General features: G+C 36.3%; 2 long non-coding RNA genes across 2 annotated transcripts in view; one reads left to right on the top strand and one right to left on the bottom strand.

Annotated features, from left to right (window-relative positions):
* Positions 1–6,418, top strand: part of LOC105554889 — a 53,161-nt gene extending 46,743 nt beyond the window's left edge. The window contains exon 2 of the long non-coding RNA XR_001008399.1: positions 6,028–6,418. This is a non-coding gene — a long non-coding RNA (uncharacterized LOC105554889). The remainder of the gene's footprint in view (positions 1–6,027) is intronic.
* Positions 1–6,761, bottom strand: part of LOC105554890 — a 12,668-nt gene extending 5,907 nt beyond the window's left edge. The window contains exon 1 of the long non-coding RNA XR_001008400.1: positions 6,690–6,761. This is a non-coding gene — a long non-coding RNA (uncharacterized LOC105554890). The remainder of the gene's footprint in view (positions 1–6,689) is intronic.
* Positions 6,762–8,375: the final 1,614 nt, after the last annotated feature.

Raw genomic sequence — 8,375 nt, 5'->3', positions numbered from 1 at the left:
AGGAGAATGGCGTGAACCCAGGAGGCGGAGCTTGCAGTGAGCTGAGATCTGGCCACTGCACTCCAGCCTGGGCAAGAGAGCCAGACTCCGCCTCAAAAAAAAAAAAAAAAAAAAAAAAAGAAAAGTTATTACCTTACAAAAGGTAGAATTTTAATTATTTTAATAATAATACACTTAAATCAAGTAACCATTTTCTGGGCATTGTTTAAGCAGAATATTAGCTTGTCAGTACCCAAATTTCAAATATTGAGTTAGCATAAAAAGGTCAATTTGGAGAATGAATTTTAATTATTGATTTCAGGCAAACATACTTAACCTCTAGTTGACGTGTCCTCTCTGTATCCTGAAGAATTTTTACAGAATGGATCAAACTGTAATTGTGTCTTCCTGGATAAGGTGTTGATGACTCATGTGTGTTTTATGTATGGCAAGATGATCTGGCTTACCCACAGTTGATAAGGCATATAGACATCTTTTCAGCAAGGAGGAGCCATTCATGCTCAACCTTTTAACTGTCTCCCCAAGTTGCTCACAAGAGCAAAATACATGGGCTAAGGAAAAGAGAGAAACTGACTTGACAAAAACCTTCAGCAAATGGGATCTATGAACATAATCTTACCTCATCAGGCTCAAATTCAGTATTTAATTACCTTTTCCCTTCCCCAGCATCCACAAGGAATCTAACATATTCTCATCTGTAAGGCTAGAACTCTCAGTGTGGGAGGAAAGAGGAATTGGGGAAAAGGGAGAATCTCACCCAACAGGTCATTCAGAATATCAGGAGGATATATGGAGTTTCTCATCATGTGATTCTGATCAAGCAACCTCGTGATGGGCTGACTCCCAGCTTCCTTTTTGGACTGTTCCTGTCACAGGGAGAGGATTTATTCTAGCAGAGGATTTGGGTACAGAGTACTCATTGAGACAGTCATTCTGAGATTGAATTGATATGGATGTGGATAGATTACTTCTAGGAGATTTAGTTTGATATATGATGAGAGTAACTGTCCTGAGATGCTAAAAATACTTCAGCCTTAACACTTTGTAAAAAGAGGTAAAGGTAATTATTCCAATTCAAAAATAATACCCTTTATTTCTTTCTCTTGCCTGATTGCCCTGGCCAGAACTTCCAATGCTATGATGAACAGGAGTTGTGAGAGAGGGCATCCTTGTCTTGTGCTGGTTTCCCAGGGGAATGTTTCCAGCTTTTGCCCATTCACTATGACGTTGGCTGTGGGTTTATTACATGTGGTTCTAATTATTTTGAGGTATGTTCCTCCAATACCTAGTTTATTGAGAGTTTTTAACATGAAGCAATACCGAATTTTATGAAAAGCCATTTCTGCATCTATTGAGATAATCGTGTGGTTTTTGTCTTTAGTTCTGTTTATGTGATGAATCATATTTGTTGATTTGCATATGTTGAACCAATCTTGCGTCCCAGGGATGACGCCTACTTGATTGTGATGGATAAGATTTTTGACATGCTGCTGGATTTAGTTTGCCAGTATATAGTTAAGGATTTTTGCATCAACGTTCATCAAGGGTATTGGCTTGAAGTTTTCTTTTTTTGTTGTATCTCTGCCAGGTTTTAATATCAGGATGATACTGGCCTCATAGAAGGAGTTGGAGAGGAGTCCCTCCTCCTCAATTTTTTGGAATAGTGTCTGTAGGAATGGTACCAGCTCTTTTTTGTACATCTGCTCAAATTCAGCTGTGAATCTGTCTGATCCTGGGCTTTTTTTGGTTGGTAGGCTATTTATTACTGCCTCAATTTCGGCACTTGTTACTGGTCTGTTCAGGGATTCAATTTCTTTTTTTTTCTTTTTTTATTATACTTTACGTTCTGGGGCACATGTGCAGAACATACAGATTAGTTACGTAGGTATACACGTGCCATGGTGGTTTGCTGCAGGGATTCAATTTCTTCCTGGTTTAGTCTTGAAAGGGTGTATGTGTCAGGAATCTACCCATTTCTCGTAGATTTTCTCGTTTATGTACATAGAGGTGTTTGTAATATTCTCTGTTATTTGTATTTCTGTGGGGTCAGTGGTGATATCTTCCTTGTTATTTCTGATTGTGTTTATTTGAATCTTCTCTCTTTTCTTCTTTATTAATCTATCTAGCAATCTATTTTATTAATTTTTTCAAATACCCAGCTCCTGGATTCATTGATTTTTGGAGGGTGTTTTTTCTTGTCTTTATCTCCTTCAGTTCTGCTCTGATCTTAGTTATTTCTTGCCTTCTGCTAGCTTTTGAATGTGTTTGCTCTTGATTCTCCAGTTCTTTTAATTGTGACATTAGGTTGCTAACTTGAGATCTTTCTAACTTTTTGATGCGGGTCTTTAGTGCTATAAATTTCCCTCTTAACACTGCCTTAGCTATGTTCCAGAGATTCTGGTATGTTGTATCTTTGTTCTCAATAGTTTCAAAGAACTTCTTGATTTCTACCTTAATTTTCTTATTTATCCAAAAGTCATTCAGGAGCAGGTTATTCAATTTCCATGTAATTGTATGGTGTTGAGTGAATGTCTTAGTCTTGAGTTCTAATTTGATTACACTTACACTGTGGTCTGAGAGACTGTTTATTATTATTTCAGTTATTTTGCATTTGCTGAGGAGTCTTTTACTTCTCATTATGTGATCAATTTTAGAATAAGAGCCTGCAGCAATGAGCTACTGGTATGTTTTGGCTGTGTCCCCATGCAAATCTCATCTTGAATTGTAGTTGCGGTAATCCCCATGTGTCATGGGAGGGACCTCGTGAGAGGTAATTGAATCATGGGGGTGGTTATCCTCATGCTGTTCTCATGACTGTGACTGAGTTCTGACAACATCGGATGGTTTTACAAGGAGTTTCCCCACTTCACTCACTCTTGTTCCTGCTGACATGTGAAGAAGGATGTGTTTGCTTCCCCTTCTGCCATGATTGTAAGTTTTCTGAGGCCCCCCCAAGCCCTATAGGCTTGTGAGTAAATTAAACTTCTTTCCTTTGTAAATTACTGAGTCTCAGGAAGTTCTTTATACCAGCATGAGAATGGACTAATACAGAAGTACTTTCTGTTGTTTTCGGGTGGAGAGTTTTGTGCATGTCTATCAGGTCCATTTGATCTAGAGCTGAATTCAGGTCCTGAGTATCTTTGTTAATTTTCTGTCTTCACGATCTGTCAGTGGGATGTTAAAGTCTCCCACTATTATTGTGTAGGAGTCTAAGTCTCTTTGAAAGTCTCTAAGAACTTGCTTTTTGAATCCAGGTATTCCTGTGTTGGGTGTATATATATTTCGGATAGATTAGGTCTTCTTATTGAATTGAATGCTTTACCATTGTGTAACGCCCTTCTTTGCTTTTTTGATCTTTGTTGGTTTAAAGTCTGTTTTGTCAGAAACTAGGATTGCAACTCCTGCTTTTTTCCATTTTCCATTTGCTTGGTAAATCTTCCTCCATCTCCTTATTTTGAGTCTATATGTGTCTTTGTATGTGAGATGGGTCTCTTGAAGACAGTGTAGCAATGGGTCTTGGTTCTTTATCCAGCTTGCCATTCTGTGTCTTTTAATTGAGGCATTTAGCCTATTTACATTTAAGGTTAATATTGATATTTGTAGATTATGATCTTACCAACACGATGTTAGTTGGTTATTTTGCAGACTTGCTTATGTGGTTGCTTTATAGTGTCACTGGTTTGTGTACTTAAGTGTGTTTCTGTAGTGGCTGGTCATGGTCTTTTCTTTCCATATTTAGTGCGTCCTTCAGGAGCTCTTATAAGGCTCATCTGGTGGTCATGAATTCCCTCAGCATTTGCTTGTCTGAAAAGGATCCAGAAAAATGGGATACATTGGAGGTGTTTTAAGTATAACTATTCTCTTAAAACATTACAGCCAAATGACTTCCTTCCTTTCCTTTATTTATATGGTCCACGTAAGGTAAGAGTTTGTCCCCCAACTCAGCCATTTAATCATCCATATTGGTGAGAAGAACATACCACTCAGCCTTTTGTCTTCTTATGCCTTTTTGGGAGTTCATGAAATTTGCTAAGTGTGAGAAACTACTTTAAAGGCATTTCTCCTCACTATTACTTACTCCTGGAGCTATCTTTTTAGCACAGGAGCAGAGGGGCTAGAGATCCTGATAATACAATTATTTCACATCCCCTTATTCTCCTTCCCAATCATACAAGTGCTGCTAAGGTCCTTGATGTAACAGGTCAAACACTACCAGGGTTTGCTGCTGAGTCTAGCCTACCCTGACAGATCATTTCTTTGAACAAAGGAATATTTCTCCCAAGAGCACAATAGCATCCCTAAAGATTATATGACAGCTAAGAAGGCTTTGCCCGTTCAGAGCACACAGAAAAACAAAACAAAAATTATCTCTGGGATAGGAGCTAAGGAAATGGGTTTTGTCAAATCACACACAAATAATATTGATGAGTCTCAACACTGACACAACCAGAATGCCAAGTTAAAGGATACAATAAATATTTAGAAAGGAAATACCATATGTGAATATGCTAGGTTTTGTTTGACTTTGAAAACTGTATTGCATTTCATTTGCTGGGATGAAAAATTTTTTACAGAAAGAGAAAATATGAAAATAATAAGATGCCAAGAAAGAACTCACCATGTTTCTAAATTTTTCTTTCCGTAAAGGCACAAAGTGGAAGCAATGTATTCAAAATAACACAGGAGGCCTGCAACCTCAGGAATGTTGACTATTGATATCAAAGATTTGGAGGGCTTCTTTGAGAGTAGGCATCGGATAATCATGGGAAAGACGAAGCAAGAAAACAATACACTCTGAGTGAAGGGAAGACCATACAAAGATTGAAATTGGGTCACCATGGAGAATTTCAGTTCTTACATGCAATTTAATGACAAAGTTATTGCTAGTCATATTCTAAAAGTTAATCTCCATTACAATAATCTCGTAATCAGCTTCATAGATACTAACAGACACATCTTATTATTTTGTCTCTATCAAGTTTCTAAAAGAATGTGGAGGGAATCCACCAAATCAAACAATATTTGGCACAACCAGTCACCTGGAGAATACACATTTGGGGCATAATAAGTAACAAAAAGGTAAATTAATATTATTCAATGTTTATTGAAATATTGATATGTATATATATAAATTCAAGTCTTTTAGAGGTAGAAGTTTTCCAAATCTGCTCCACTCGGTCTTTCATCAAATCTCTTTTCTTGAGTGTTTGCTCCATTCTTTTCTACTTTGCATAATGCTTCTCTAAAATCTTTCAGTGTTTATTTCCTTTTCCATGAAAAAACATTTTGTTACATTAAATCGATTGAGAAAAGCAATGAGATTTCTTATAGCACATGAAGGTAGAGTCTATGGCCTAAGCATATGCAGTCTGTTTTTATTAGCACAATAATTTCATTATTTGGGATATAGGAATGACTAAAATTTGCATAATTCATACAAATAAGGCAAAGATAGTCAATCAGGATACACAAATTATTTTCCTAGAGTTCAATGTTTTAAAAAAAACAACCACAACAGCTAAATCAACAGCTAATGATCAGACGACAGGATGACAAACCATAAATATATCCATAAACATATGCTGGATATCACTACAGCCTTCAAGACATGTGGTCTTCCTCTTTTTATTTTTTTTCTATCTTTTTGATGACATGTGAAGGTAGACCTACACAAACTTTCCTTCTAAAATATACATCACTTCCAGTATTTCAGTGTCCCCTGAATCTCAGACTCATTTTACAGGAGTAGCAATTTCATATGCTGTAGAAAATAAAGAATAGGAAAGGGGAACACAGGAAAAATGTATAAGTCATAGAAATGTCTTATGATGTGTCAATAAATTAGTTTGGAAACCCACTTGTTAATCCTATTCATCCCCCCAAAAATATTGCATAGGACCTATAATTAGGACCTATTATTATACACTGGTTTAATATTTATTGGGCTCCTACTTACCAGAGATGGTGGGACATTTATTATAAAATGTCAAAGTTCAGAATTCTTCAGAAAGTACTTTCTACTTAAAGATGCATTTGTCATTGAAGAAAAACATCTTACAAAGGAAGTTTAAAAGAGAACCCAGATGAATATTTTTTCAGATGGACCACAAATTAGTTCTGATTTCAACATGTTCTACAACTCCCCAGAGCTGAGAAGCTAAAGACAGTTCTACAATATCATATTCCAAAGGCATCACAGGGCTTTGCTACTAATGCAATAAAGTGGTTTTTGTCTTGGAAGCAAGCAACATCATGAATAACATTGTCATCAAGAAACAATGAGCCAATAAGCACCATTTTGTGTTGTAATGAAGCAGGCTTGCTTGATTGTGAATGCAGATTTGCCTACTTCACTTAAGTTGACATTTTGTACAGACTAGAAGAAATGTGTGGTATGAGATCAATAAAGAAGTAACTAGAAGTAAAAGGCTCTTAATGATTGTAAATGAAGCTGAGAACAAAAACTTAGATCTCAATAACCTAGAGTTATGACTCTAGGGCTATGGTCTGTTAACATCTGCTTCTTGGGTAGGAATGTTTTTCTTTCAAAATAACACTGCTACATGAATCAACAGCTTCCAAAGGAACTATTTCATGCCATCCAACCTTAGGTCTCAGACCTGAAAAAGCTCATTGATCTTTGGTAAAGTCTCAGTTACATAAGTAGGAAGTTATTTTTAAAGCCATACCAGATGCTACAGTTCCTCCTCATTGCTCCCACATGGATGTGCACTGTTTACTCAGAATTGAGCCAAAAGCCCTGAAATAAGAAAGTTAAGTATGATTCCCTGACAAACCAAGAGAACAGAGTTGCACGCAATGGATCTGTAAATATTTCTTTTAGTTTTATTATTTGGCTGATGGCTTTTGAGCTGGCCACACTTGCATACACACACACACACACACACACACACACACACACACACACACTCAGAGATTTTCCTTAGGAGGCTCATGGTTTTCCTTCTGCAACTGACAGGAGAATTTCTTCCTAATTTAAATCATTTTTATAGCCTCCTAAGTGAGAACTAAAACATTTACAGATAAACTACAACCCTACCTCATCATTTTGCCAGGAGAAATGTAGACCAGTCCATGTTCTTCTGTCAGAAATAATCTTGGTAATATAAAAATGGTAATTAATTTAGTCAAATTGGAACTTATGTTAAAAGGAATTGTTATTATCATGCCTTATCCATGATTTGAAGAGTTTTTTATTATGTATTTTTTTTTCTGTAACTTGCGATTCAAATTTGATCTCTAGTAAAAGAAGCTAAAGAAATGTTCAATTACCAGATCTCACTGAGAAGGTAAGACTCTGACTGTATTTGGAGTTGTCAAAGACAAAATGTCAAAACTACATAGCTTTGTCTTACATTTCTCCAGAGAATGTATTTATTCGCTATTGTATCCTTAGTATCAAGAACAGTAGCTAGACAGTATTCAATAAATGAGTGAATAAAGGATTCATCCTCAGATATCAAAACAATCCCAATTTTTAAAGCCATAATTATTTATTTTTTATTTCCTAACAAGTCAGGTGGTGAGTATTGTTGCTTGTGTAAATCGTCGGTATTATCTCCCACTATACAGTTTTATGTTATCTCACCTCTTATTGCCTGACATACACTGTATTATTAATAAACACTATCTAGTACTATTATTTACCATTTCCATGTAGAACTACCAATATTATCATTTAGCATATTTTCATGTAGAATTACCACTGTATTTATAAATAAGGTTGAAGCACTCCTTTGCTTAAAATTTCCTGGAAATACCTGTACAATGCTTAGAACAAACATCAACCTCTTTGTCAAGGCTTAAGAAGCCATACACGATTAAGCTTTTTTGTTTGTTTGTTTGTTTTTGTATTTTGAACCTTATCACCTACCATTCTTGGTCTACATACTGAAGCACATTTTCACTTTAGGAATTCTGGCTTTCAATAAAGGCAAAGTAGCTTATATCAGACTAACCCTCCTGCTGATAACAATTAGAAAGTTGAGTGGAAAAAAAAACTACTATTCGAAGCCACTAAACAGTGACAAAATTGTCATTAACTAAAGGGGAATCAGTCTTTGGTAGAAGGAAACTCCACTGATGGAGATAAACACTTATATGCCTTTCCCTTGATACATACAGCTCAGGATAGCTAGAACTCAAACAATACATTATTACTGGAAAAATCAGATGAGAGATCTGGGGGCTGCCCGAGTGGCTGGATATTGAGAGGCAGAAATTCTGGAAAGGAGGGCATTACAGAAAGGAAAACCCCAAAATCTATGTATAACCCCCATTCAAACTAAACTGCCAACATTAAGGGTGAGACCCCAAGGAGCTTGCAGGAAGGCAGCAGTAAACATTGACTTTAG

The sequence above is a fragment of the Mandrillus leucophaeus genome, unplaced genomic scaffold (assembly GCF_000951045.1).
Source record: "Mandrillus leucophaeus isolate KB7577 unplaced genomic scaffold, Mleu.le_1.0 Scaffold662, whole genome shotgun sequence".
Classification (NCBI taxonomy): domain Eukaryota; kingdom Metazoa; phylum Chordata; class Mammalia; order Primates; family Cercopithecidae; genus Mandrillus; species Mandrillus leucophaeus.
The sequence above is the reverse complement of the archived record's forward strand: the minus strand, read 5'-3'. Positions and strand labels throughout refer to the sequence as shown.